This window comes from Rosa chinensis, chromosome 2, assembly GCF_002994745.2.
Source record: "Rosa chinensis cultivar Old Blush chromosome 2, RchiOBHm-V2, whole genome shotgun sequence".
NCBI lineage: Eukaryota > Viridiplantae > Streptophyta > Magnoliopsida > Rosales > Rosaceae > Rosa > Rosa chinensis.
In genome coordinates this window covers 39954561-39968431 of record NC_037089.1, presented here as the reverse complement: position 1 = coordinate 39968431, position 13871 = coordinate 39954561, and positions in this window count along the sequence as shown.

Below are 13871 nucleotides of genomic sequence, written 5' to 3'. Positions count from 1 at the left end.
TAGGGTTTAGGGAAATGGCTTCTAACCTTTAAATGCGTTGTCTTGTGAGATTCAAAGCCATAGTTACTTTTTCAAACAATTTGATCAGTTTGTTTCAATTTGAGTCTATGAACAGTGATTTTCCAAACTTCTTGCTTCTCGGGTTTAGGATTTGCTTAGGGTTTAGGGAAATGGCTTCTAAACCTTTAAATGCGTTGTCTTGTGAGATTCAAAGCCATAGTTACTTTTTCAAACAATTTGATCACTTTGTTTCAATTTGAGTCTATGAACAGTGATTTTCCAAACTTCTTGCTTCTAGGGTTTAGGGAAATGGCTTCTAAACCTTTAAATGCGTTGTTCTTGTGAGATTCAAAGCCGTAGTTAATTTTTCAAACAATTTGATCACATTGTTTCAATTTGAGTTTATGAACAGTGATATTCCAAACCTCTTGCTTCAAGGGTTTAGGATTTGCTTAGGGTTAGGGAAATGGCTTCTAAGCCTTTAAATGCGTTGCTCTTGTGAGATTCAAAGCCTAGTTACTTTTTCAAACAATTTGATCACTTTGTTTCAATTTGAGTCTATGAACAGTGATTTTCTAAACTTCTTGCTTCTAGGGTTTAGGATTTGCTTAGGGTTTAGGGAAATGGCTTCCAAGCCTTTAAATGCGTTGCTCCTGTGAGATTCAAAGCCCTAGTTACTTTTTCAAACAATTTGATCACTTTGTTTCAATTTGAGTCTATGAACAGTGATTTTCCAAACTTCTTGCTTCTAGGGTTTAGGGAAATGGCTTCTAAACCTTTAAATGCGTTGTTCTTGTGAGATTCAAAGCCGTAGTTAATTTTTAAAACAATTTGATCACTTTGTTTCAATTTGAGTCTATGAACAGTGATTTTCCAAACTTCTTGCTTCTAGGGTTTATGGAAATGGCTTCTAAACCATTAAATGCGTTGTTCTTGTGAGATTCAAAGCCGTAGTTAATTTTTCAAACAATTTGATCACTTTGTTTCAATTTGAGTCTATGAACAGTGATTTTCCAAACTTCTTGCTTCTCGGGTTTAGGATTTGCTTAGGGTTTAGGGAAATGGCTTCTAAGCCTTTAAATGCGTTGCTCTTGTGAGATTCAAAGCCCTAGTTACTTTTTCAAACAATTTGATCACTTTGTTTCAATTTGAGTCTATGAACAGTGATTTTCAAACTTCTTGCTTCTAGGGTTTAGGGAAATGGCTTCTAAACCTTTAAATGCGTTGGTCTTGTGAGATTCAAAGCCATAGTTACTTTTTCAAACAATTTGATCACTTTGTTTCAATTTGAGTCTATGAACAGTGATTTTCCAAACTTCTTGCTTCTAGGGTTTAGGGAAATGGCTTCTAAACCTTTAAATGCGTTGTTCTTGTGAGATTCAAAGCCGTAGTTAATTTTTCAAACAATTTGATCACATTGTTTCAATTTGAGTTTATGAACAGTGATATTCCAAACCTCTTGCTTCAAGGGTTTAGGATTTGCTTAGGGTTTAGGGAAATGGCTTCTAAGCCTTTAAATGCGTTGCTCTTGTGAGATTCATAGCCCTAGTTACTTTTTCAAACAATTTGATCACTTTGTTTCAATTTGAGTCTATGAACAGTGATTTTCCAAACTTCTTGCTTCTAGGGTTTAGGGAAATGGCTTCTAAACCTTTAAATGCGTTGTCTTGTGAGATTCAAAGCCTAGTTACTTTTTCAAACAATTTGATCACTTTGTTTCAATTTGAGTCTATGAACAGTGATTTTCCAAACTTCTTGCTTCTAGGGTTTAGGGAAATGGCTTCTAAACCTTTAAATGCGTTGTTCTTGTGAGATTCAAAGCCGTAGTTAATTTTTCAAACAATTTGATCACATTGTTTCAATTTGAGTTTATGAACAGTGATATTCCAAACTCTTGCTTCAAGGGTTTAGGATTTGCTTAGGGTTAGGGAAATGGCTTCTAAGCCTTTAAATGCGTTGCTCTTGTGAGATTCAAAGCCATAGTTACTTTTTCAAACAATTTGATCACTTTGTTTCAATTTGAGTCTATGAACAGTGATTTTCTAAACTTCTTGCTTCTAGGGTTTAGGATTTGCTTAGGGTTTAGGGAAATGGCTTCAAGCCTTTAAATGCGTTGTTCTGTGAGATTCAAAGCCGTAGTTAATTTTTCAAACAATTTGATCACATTGTTTCAATTTGAGTCTATGAACAGTGATTTTCCAAACTTCTTGCTTCTCGGGTTTAGGATTTGCTTAGGGTTTAGGGAAATGGCTTCTAAACCTTTAAATGCGTTGTCTTGTCAGATTCAAAGCCATAGTTACTTTTTCAAACAATTTGATCACTTTGTTTCAATTTGAGTCAATGAACAGTGATTTTCTAAACTTCTTGCTTCTAGGGTTAGGATTTGCTTAGGGTTTAGGGAAATGGCTTCCAAGCCTTTAAATGCGTTGCTCCTGTGAGATTCAAAGCCCTAGCTACTTTTTCAAACAATTTGATCACTTTGTTTCAATTTGAGTCTATGAACAGTGATTTTCCAAACTTCTTGCTTCTAGGGTTTAGGGAAATGGCTTCTAAACCTTTAAATGCGTTGTTCTTGTGAGATTCAAAGCCGTAGTTAATTTTTCAAACAATTTGATCACATTGTTTCAATTTGAGTTTATGAACAGTGATATTCAAACCTCTTGCTTCAAGGGTTTAGGGAAATGGCTTCTAAACCTTTAAATGCGTTGTTCTTGTGAGATTCAAAGCCGTAGTTAATTTTTAAACAATTTGATCACTTTGTTTCAATTTGAGTCTATGAACAGTGATTTTCCAAACTTCTTGCTTCTAGGGTTTAGGGAAATGGCTTCTAAACCTTTAAATGCGTTGTTCTTGTGAGATTCAAAGCCGTAGTTAATTTTTCAAACAATTTGATCACATTGTTTCAATTTGAGTTATGAACAGTGATATTCCAAACTCTTGCTTCAAGGGTTTAGGATTTGCTTAGGGTTTAGGGAAATGGCTTCTAAGCCTTTAAATGCGTTGCTCTTGTCAGATTCAAAGCCATAGTTACTTTTTCAAACAATTTGATCACTTTGTTTCAATTTGAGTCTATGAACAGTGATTTTCTAAACTTCTTGCTTCTAGGGTTTAGGATTTGCTTAGGGTTTAGGGAAATGGCTTCCAAGCCTTTAAATGCGTTGCTCTGTGAGATTCAAAGCCTAGTTACTTTTTCAAACAATTTGATCACTTTGTTTCAATTTGAGTCTATGAACAGTGATTTTCCAAACTTCTTGCTTCGGTTAGATTGCTAGGTTTAGGGAAATGGCTTCTAAACCTTTAAATGCGTTGTCTTGTGAGATTCAAAGCCTAGTTACTTTTTCAAACAATTTGATCACTTTGTTTCAATTTGAGTCTATGAACAGTGATTTTCCAAACTTCTTGCTTCTAGGGTTTAGGGAAATGGCTTCTAAACCTTTAAATGCGTTGTTCTTGTGAGATTCAAAGCCGTAGTTAATTTTTCAAACAATTTGATCACATTGTTTCAATTTGAGTTTATGAACAGTGATATTCCAAACCTCTTGCTTCAAGGGTTTAGGATTTGCTTAGGGTTTAGGGAAATGGCTTCTAAGCCTTTAAATGCGTTGCTCTTGTGAGATTCAAAGCCTAGTTACTTTTTCAAACAATTTGATCACTTTGTTTCAATTTGAGTCTATGAACAGTGATTTTCCAAACTTCTTGCTTCTAGGGTTTAGGGAAATGGCTTCTAAACCTTTAAATGCGTTGTTCTTGTGAGATTCAAAGCCGTAGTTAATTTTTCAAACAATTTGATCACATTGTTTCAATTTGAGTTTATGAACAGTGATATTCAAACTCTTGCTTCAAGGGTTTAGGGAAATGGCTTCTAAACCTTTAAATGCGTTGTTCTTGTGAGATTCAAAGCCGTAGTTAATTTTTAAAACAATTTGATCACTTTGTTTCAATTTGAGTCTATGAACAGTGATTTTCCAAACTTCTTGCTTCTAGGGTTTAGGGAAATGGCTTCTAAACCTTTAAATGCATTGTTCTTGAGAGATTCAAAGCCGTAGTTAATTTTTCAAACAATTTGATCACATTGTTTCAATTTGAGTTTATGAACAGTGATATTCCAAACCTCTTGCTTCAAGGGTTTAGGATTTGCTTAGGGTTTAGGGAAATGGCTTCTAAGCCTTTAAATGCGTTGCTCTTGTCAGATTCAAAGCCATAGTTACTTTTTCAAACAATTTGATCACTTTGTTTCAATTTGAGTCTATGAACAGTGATTTTCTAAACTTCTTGCTTCTAGGGTTTAGGATTTGCTTAGGGTTTAGGGAAATGGCTTCCAAGCCTTTAAATGCGTTGCTCTGTGAGATTCAAAGCCTAGTTACTTTTTCAAACAATTTGATCACTTTGTTTCAATTTGAGTCTATGAACAGTGATTTTCCAAACTTCTTGCTTCTAGGGTTTAGGGAAATGGCTTCTAAACCTTTAAATGCGTTGGTCTTGTGAGATTCAAAGCCATAGTTACTTTTTCAAACAATTTGATCACTTTGTTTCTATTTGAGTCGATGAACAGTGATTTTCCAAACTTCTTGCTTCTAGGGTTTAGGGAAATGGCTTCTAAACCTTTAAATGCGTTGTTCTTGTGAGATTCAAAGCCGTAGTTAATTTTTCAAACAATTTGATCACATTGTTTCAATTTGAGTTTATGTACAGTGATATTCCAAACCTCTTGCTTCAAGGGTTTAGGATTTGCTTAGGGTTAGGGAAATGGCTTCTAAGCCTTTAAATGCGTTGCTCTTGTGAGATTCAAAGCCTAGTTACTTTTTCAAACAATTTGATCACTTTGTTTCAATTTGAGTCTATGAACAGTGATTTTCTAAACTTCTTGCTTCTAGGGTTTAGGATTTGCTTAGGGTTTAGGGAAATGGCTTCCAAGCCTTTAAATGCGTTGCTCCTGTGAGATTCAAAGCCCTAGTTACTTTTTCAAACAATTTGATCACTTTGTTTCAATTTGAGTCTATGAACAGTGATTTTCCAAACTTCTTGCTTCTAGGGTTTAGGGAAATGGCTTCTAAACCTTTAAATGCGTTGTTCTTGTGAGATTCAAAGCCGTAGTTAATTTTTAAAACAATTTGATCACTTTGTTTCAATTTGAGTCTATGAACAGTGATTTTCCAAACTTCTTGCTTCTAGGGTTTATGGAAATGGCTTCTAAACCTTTAAATGCGTTGTTCTTGTGAGATTCAAAGCCGTAGTTAATTTTTCAAACAATTTGATCACTTTGTTTCAATTTGAGTCTATGAACAGTGATTTTCCAAACTTTTGCTTCTAGGGTTTAGGGAAATGGTTTCTAAACCTTTAAATGCGTTGGTCTTGTGAGATTAAAAGCCATAGTTACTTTTTCAAACAATTTGATCACTTTGTTTCAATTTGAGTCTATGAACAGTGATTTTCCAAATTTCTTGCTTCTAGGGTTTAGGGAAATGGCTTCTAAACCTTTAAATGCGTTGGTCTTGTGAGATTCAAAGCCATAGTTACTTTTTCAAACAATTTGATCAGTTTGTTTCAATTTGAGTCTATGAACAGTGATTTTCCAAACTTCTTGCTTCTCGGGTTTAGGATTTGCTTAGGGTTTAGGGAAATGGCTTCTAAACCTTTAAATGCGTTGGTCTTGTCAGATTCAAAGCCATAGTTACTTTTTCAAACAATTTGATCACTTTGTTTCAATTTGAGTCAATGAACAGTGATTTTCTAAACTTCTTGCTTCTAGGGTTTAGGATTTGCTTAGGGTTTAGGGAAATGGCTTCCAAGCCTTTAAATGCGTTGCTCCTGTGAGATTCAAAGCCCTAGCTACTTTTTCAAACAATTTGATCACTTTGTTTCAATTTGAGTCTATGAACAGTGATTTTCCAAACTTCTTGCTTCTAGGGTTTAGGGAAATGGCTTCTAAACCTTTAAATGCGTTGTTCTTGTGAGATTCAAAGCCGTAGTTAATTTTTCAAACAATTTGATCACATTGTTTCAATTTGAGTTTATGAACAGTGATATTCGAAACCTCTTGCTTCAAGGGTTTAGGGAAATGGCTTCTAAACCTTTAAATGCGTTGTTCTTGTGAGATTCAAAGCCGTAGTTAATTTTTAAAACAATTTGATCACTTTGTTTCAATTTGAGTCTATGAACAGTGATTTTCCAAACTTCTTGCTTCTCGGGTTTAGGATTTGCTTAGGGTTTAGGGAAATGTGGTGTCGCTTTTGGGAAGCGACCAATTTAACCCTGAAATGTCATTAGTAGTATAAAGTAAATAGGGATCGTTCTATTCCGGGGATTGAGGGTACACCTGTCATTGTCAAACAATTAAACAATTAAAATTAAAACAAAGTATAATATTTACAAAGATATAACAAAACATATACATATTTACGAAAAAGGGGGGAATTTTTGGTTTTTGGTTTTCTAATTTCGAAAATAAAAGCTAAGCTAACAAAATAATTAAAATGCAAAAACATAAAAACACAAATGGGATGTGAGAACAAAGATCAAAGTCGAAACTCATGATTAAAATTGATTCAAGTTCATCATTGTTCATCATAGTCATGCAAGAGGAGTTGATCATGTGAAACGTTCAAAAGCAAACAATTTCCCATATTTTACTTTCAATGCTAATTAACCTAAGCGAAAGCACCTAAATTAATCCTATCAAACATGCAATCAAACCCTAGAAAGCTAGTCAATCATGTCATGTTTAACGCATTAAGCACCTAGAAAGGCTATCAACTCAAATGTGCAACTTAGTATGAAAAAGTCCACCTAATTGCAATCTTCTTTGATTAAATTCGGTTTTTGTACAAAACCTTTACTACTTATTGATTCAAGAACACAAAACCAAAAAGTTGATTCATGTTCTTAAATTCGTAGCACCAATTATATCAAAACCCTAAGTGTTTGCAACCACATAAGATTAAAATACAAAAGTTATCTATCATGCAAATTTAATCAAACACTCACACAAAAGCAACCATAAATCGCAATATATGAATCTGAAAATTAACAATTAATCATAAAATTTCAGAAAACAATACTTGTTCAAACATGTGTGTCAACTAGGGCAAAACCAACGAAAATTACAAAGCAAAGGTTACAAGGATAATCGGATTACACCGTGATGAAGATGAGATGAATGAAGTGATGAATGGTCTCTTGAATTTCGAAAGCAATCTTCAAGGATGGTGATGGATGATGTGCACGGCTTGTCCTCTTCTTCCTTGGCCTTGCTTGAACTTCGTGGTTGCCCTAGAGGATGGAGAAGAACACGGCTAAGCTAGAGAGAGTTTTCTGATTTTTTTCCAAAGTGTAAACGCAAAAGTGGGAACTAGGAACTCCAAAACGTTGAGAAGAGGGGAGATTATATAGGGGACGGCCCCTAGGTCTCCAAGCCGTCCAAAACCCTTGAAAAGCTCACGGCAATCTCTTGCTTCCTCCACATAATTTTCGCCAATGATTTCTTGCCACATAAGCCCTATGAGGTGGTGCAACCAATCACAAAATTCCAATAATAATTCCCTAAATAATCCTTGCCGAAATATAGAAATATTTTCTGATTTTTGACATTTAATTTCGGCCAAAACTCTTTAGGGAATGTAGGAATGTATCTAGACTTCTTTTGAGCTTTTCTTGGTCTCCACCTTTTTCTCTTTCCTTAAAACTCTCTAGGGAGTATCTTTGCCGTCCAAAACTCTAGGGTTTCTTCTTCAATTCACGGCTCCTTCCTTCTTTTCCTCTTGGTTGACGGCAAAAGATATTCTAGGGTTTATCTCTTGATGTATTTCCATAAAAATAACCCTAGAAAATCTCCCTAGAAAATCTCCTTTTAATTTCTGATTTTTGGACGCCACCTCCTTGATTCTCTCTCCATTTGGACGGCAAAACTCCCCTAGGGTTTATTCATGCGTCACAAAACCCTAATTGTATGGGTTTTACGGGCCTTTAATCCAATTGCCGAAAATCCAACAAGTCTTGAGAGTTCTTGGGCCTCCATGCGTCACTTTTATGCCATGTCATCTTCCAACGTCACAACACTTTATTTTTCCATTTCTTTTTCATAGTAACGTTGGAAACTTCATTGGTGGGCTTTCCTCCTTTCCGCAGGGTTTCCTGGTTGGACCAGGAAAACTTCTTCTCTTCATTTCTGCTCATTTCTGTGGCTCATTGTTCTTCATCTTTGCTCCCCTTGGTGATCGCAAGCTCCTCTTTCCATTTGTGAGTTCATTTCCACTTTCTAGCTCGGAGGTCCTGAAAATAGAAACTAGTAAGAAAAATAGAAACTTTCCTAAAATGAAAAATGGCAACTTTCCTAAACCGAAAATGGGAAACTTTCTAAAAATGAAAAATAGAAACTACTGAAAAATGGAAACTTACTAAAAATGATAAATAGAAACTACAAAAATAGAAACTTTCTACAAATAGGAACTTTCCCAATCAAAGAATCGAAACTTTCCTAAACAGGGTTTTATTAAGGAAATAACGCAGAAAATGTAGGGAAAACAAGTAAAACGTCGCATTAAAATGCTCCTATCAAATTCCCCCACACTTAGCTTTTGCTAGTCCCTTAGCAAAATCACACTAAGACTCAACGGAAATTAAAGACTCTACAAAAACAATGACTCTATTGCCCTTCAACTATTTGTCTCAGCAATCTCTTACTTTCATAACACCAAGATTATCACTTAACCAAAATTCAATGTTAGGCATTCGAGAGTTAATTGAAACACATAATTTACGCATACACAAGTAGGACTTGGTTGTAACAATGGTGATGGCTCTGTTAAACATGTTTCAGACAAGTATGATTCAAATCCTCACAAGGTATGTCCACTCTTTCTTCTCTCAGAATTCAAGGCAATGCTTAAAAGCTTATACACTCAAGTATAAGTGAAAGATAACAAGTATATCACATAATGTAAGAAACGAAAGCACATGTATAATTTTCTTTACAGATCTCATGAAGGATACCAACTACTTGCACAGATGGACCCAAGCCATAGGTTCAACTCTTGTAACTCATCTCCACATCAAGGGCTGTCCCATCTTAAGGATCAAGAAGGTCTTCTTAAAGGTTGTAATGGGGCCAAGGCTCAAGGTTTTAAGAAATGAAGGGTAAGGAGTTATCAAAGTGTCCTAAAAACCTAGTAGAGCACATATAGATGTAGGAACCTCAAGAAATCCACCAAGGCATTGCAAAAACGTCACTTTCCCTAGAGGTAACATAAAAGGGGCCTAATGTCTTCATGTTGGGCCCAATCTTCATTGTAAACTTCCCTTGAACTCTAGTGGAATGGACAAAGGCCAAATTTTCTGTAGTGGGCCTTCAATTCAAAGTAAACTCCAAAATCACTAGGTATGGGGGACTAAAATCCATAAACATTTTTCTTTCTTTTTTTTTTAGCCGTACACATTTTTTTCTTTCTTTCATTTTTCACGGCTTTCACATATTTTTTTCTTTATGGACAAGTCTATCCCCACACTTGAACTTTCACCTCTTCTCAATCTTCATCCTTAGCACCAAACCCATGTAGTATGTCTCAAAAGATAGCTCCACTAAGTTCTTAGAATAAAGGGTAGGGTTGTAACTATACTAAGCTTCATGGTTAGGGTTTTAGGGGTGATGAATAAAAAGGCTTAATGTAGGCTCAAAGGGGCTTATCTAGGGGAGTCCCATGACGGGCACAAATGGGGACACAAGTTTATATGGCAATGGTGGTAATTCCTAGGGGGCCTCTATCCCTTCCAGAATCAGGGCCATGTATTGATATAACGTCTCAACAAGCACAAGAGTGAATTCTAGCATTCTCTAGTCCATCAAACTTAATCTATGGCAAGCAATCAATCAAAATGAAAGAATAATGAGATCATCAAAACATCGCCAAGAAATTAAGAATATATTTCATTTATCACTCCAAGAAAAAGGGACATGGCTCAATTATCTCACATGGGCTTTATGAATCAAAACTCATCTTAACATGCTCATATTCTGTACCAAGGTACGAAATCCATATCCACTACACATGCATACATTTTTCATATATCTCAATTAACCAAAGAATACCATGTTTAAAAATCATCTCAATCTTGTGATCCTCTTTTAGTCATGATTTCAGAGATATAGAATCATCCTAGACAGTTGAAAGGGCATCCTAAGACTCAAAACAAAAACAAAAGCAACGAAAATTTTTTGACTTTTTTGACATTTTTCAATTTTTTTTTTGTATTTTTCAATATATGACTCAAGATAAAAATGTAAATCCCTTCCCCCACACTTAAATATTGCATTGTCCTCAATGTAATCAATTATAAGCATGCAATGAAACACTTAAGCATATAGGGATGAAATTTACGAAAATGACTACTAAAACAAATAAGCAAAAACGAAAAATAAAAGATAAGGATAAAGAAAGCAAATCTGATTTGCATCAACCCTCCCAAGTAGCGCTTGGTTTTAACGTCTTCTCAGCCTAGACGTGGTTTCCTCTTGTCCTCAGTTGGTTTGACCTTCAAAGCCTCCATTTGGGTTTGGAATTGTGTTGCTTGGAAGCTTACCAGTTTCATGAAACTTGGTCATGAAGTCCACCACTTGTCCCATTTGCTTCTTGAGCTCAGCAATGTCCTTGGTGTGGGTCTGTTGTCCTTGAAGCAAAGTCTGTGTGGCATTAGTCAATGCTTGAGTGGAATTAGTCAATGCCTCTATCGTCTTATCATAGTGAGAGTAGGGATTCCCTACGTTTTGTTGAGGAGGCATGTAAGGTCTTTGATAAGGAGGTCCTTGAGGACGTTGGAAACTGCCACCAAGAGGGTTCTGACCATTTTCATTGTTGGTCCACTTGAAGTTGGGGTGGTCCCTCCATCCAGGGTTATAGGTATTCGAATATGGATCATACCTTGGACGTTGGGGACCCCCTTGGTTCCCTTGATAGCCTCCTATGGCATTCACAGACTCCCAACCACCATTCTCACTTAGTTGAGGACATTGATCAGTAGGATGTCCTTGGGTAGAGCATACCCCACAAGCAGAGGGTCCTCCATGGCCTTGAGTAGTCGCCACCTTGTTCACAAGAAGGGTGAGTTTGCTCAATTGATCCGCAATGGCAGGACTAGTGCTCACCTCATTTACCCTACGAGTGGTTTGTCTCACACCCTCATACTGTTGGGAGTTTAGGGCACGATTTGCTATAAGTTCCTTCCCAACCGCAGGTGACTTATCCACAAAAGCTCCTCCAGCTGCAGCATCAAGCATTTGCCTTTCCAAGGGTAAGAGTCCTTCGTAGAAGCATGTAAGTAGGGTCTCATCCTTCATCTGATGTTGAGGGCATTGTGCAAGTAGGGAGTTGAACCTCTCATAGTAAGCAGAATAGGACTCATCATGGGCTTGCTCAATTCCACTGAGCTTCTTCCTGAGTGTGATGACCTTTGAAGCTGGGAAGTATTTTTCCAAGAAGGCCTTCCTCATTGTTTCCCATGATGTAATACGTCCAGCAGGAATCTCATATAGCCAATCTTTGGCTCTGTCAGCTAAGGAGAATGGAAATGCCTTCATCTTCAGAATGTTTTCATCAGCTCCTTGTGGTTGCATGTTTGTACAAACAGACTGAAATTCTCTGATATGCTTGTTAGCATCCTCCATATTAAGGCCATGAAAAATAGGGAGCTTGTGCAACAATCCACTCTTAAGCTCAAACTCTGCTTGTCTTCCAGCTGCAGGGGCAGGGTATACTATGCCTGTAGGGGGTCCTCCTTCAACAGTTGCGGTGGAGAGTTCCCTAATAGATGCCATTCTTTCTTCCTTGACTTCTTCAGGTGGTGGTGAAGGTGGTGGTGTAGAGTTGGATGAAACCACAGGTGAAGGTGAACGTGAAGGAGGAGATGGAGATGGTGTAGGTGATGTAGACTCCTCAGAAAAGTAGGTCCTCTTCCCTTGCTTGTTAAATGTGTACTCTCTGTATGTTGAAGGAGAAGGACTTGTGAACTCAAGGAGTGAAGGACCCTTCAAACGAGCGAGCCTTGCTTCAATTTCCTTTATTTTGGATGGTCCAAAGGGCTCGGTCATTCATAGGAATCCTGAACATCATTAAAATTTAAAGAAATTAATAAAGTATAAGGTAAACTAATTACAAATTAGTGGTTTATACATCAACTTCATTATTCACGAGTCACTATTCACAAGTTACTATTCATGACTTTACTATTTATGATTTATACAAGTATAAAGAGAAGTATAAATTACAAACTATCCACAATCTTTTCACAAATAAACCACGTAAGAAGTTTATACAAGTATAAAATGTACAAAACACACAATTTACAAGTGAAGGTTATGTTCAAGTATCTTATTATCTTTACAAATAAAGTTAATATCTTAATTGATCACAAGTTGTAAGTCGAGCCCAATAGAACCACTACTATTGGTGAGATACGATCTAGGGATAGTCGCCTAGACATAAGTCGCTTTCCTTTGTTTCAGAAGGCTAGATGGCCAGATTAAGAGGTAAGTGAGAGGGAGGACTCATTTTGGTGACACTACGGAGGCTACTCCCTCATTGAGGTTTAGGCCCCTATCGGCTACTCCCACATTGTGGTTTACGCACGGTCTATAGTATCTCTGAGATCCAATTTGAACCCATCACCCAGGGTCTCAACCTAAGACACCACCTATATGCCCCTTACTCAGCTTGAAAAGAACTCATGTGTTAGACAGTTCTCCAAATGCTAATAAAAGCCGCCCTCAACCTCATAAGACCTTAGAAAGGCACTAATGAAGGGTTAATGCCAATATTAACAAAAGGGCCCTTATCTACTCATACGATTTTACACACTTATAATAATCAAGAATTTAACAACATTTATAATTAATTCTTTACATTTCCTTTGGTTAACAAGATTAGACACATTTTAACAAAACTTTCAAACAGGGCAACAAACAAACGTCACAAATTTTTTTCTTTTTCTTCTTTTCTCTTTTTTTTTTTTTTTTTTTTTTTTTTTACTTTTTTTACAATCAACGAAATTAATTACAAAAGTCTCTATTATTTCTTTTTCTTTACAATTATTTTCAACACTTAGGTACGGGAACAGGGAGTCTCGATGTGCAATGGGACTGAATCAGCTCTCAAGACTATGTTTAATCCAATATACCTTAGTGAATCACAATATTTTCATTTGTTATATATATCATTGATTTCAAATTCAATTCCAAGCGGTAAATCAAGAGGACGTGCGGCCCAAGTATAGTCGTCTAGACACAAAGTCCCTCCTACATCCTTTGGGCAACCTTACTGAAATGGCCAGGTAGGGGAGGGCGACCACGAGAGGTAGAATCCATTTTGGCATGAGCTACTCCCACATTGTGGTTTAGGCCCATTTGCATGCACTTCTGGATTCAAGAACCTGTCATGAGCGTTGTCCCCTTCCTAGACACCATCCCACATAGGCTATACTTACTTGGATGAAAAAGGTCCTAAGTGTGAAGACAGTTCAATGAATGTTAATAAAGGCCGCCCTCTACCTTAAGGGACCTGAACTAGGTACCAATAAGGGGTTTAGGCCAATATTAATAAACACGACTTCACCTATTCCTTCTTTAATTTACAACCTACAATTAAAATTCGTATTCAATAATATAAATAACAACCTAAATAATTAATCTACTAATTTTCGACAATTACAAAAATTAACAAGTAATATTTTTTTTTTTTTTTTTTTCGAACACATAAATAAACAAAACAAATATTCACAATATGACAAATGATTTTTCAATCCCCGGCAACGGCGCCAAAAATTGGTGTCGCTTTTGGGAAGCGACCAATTTAACCCTGAAATGTCATTAGTAGTATAAAGTAAATAGG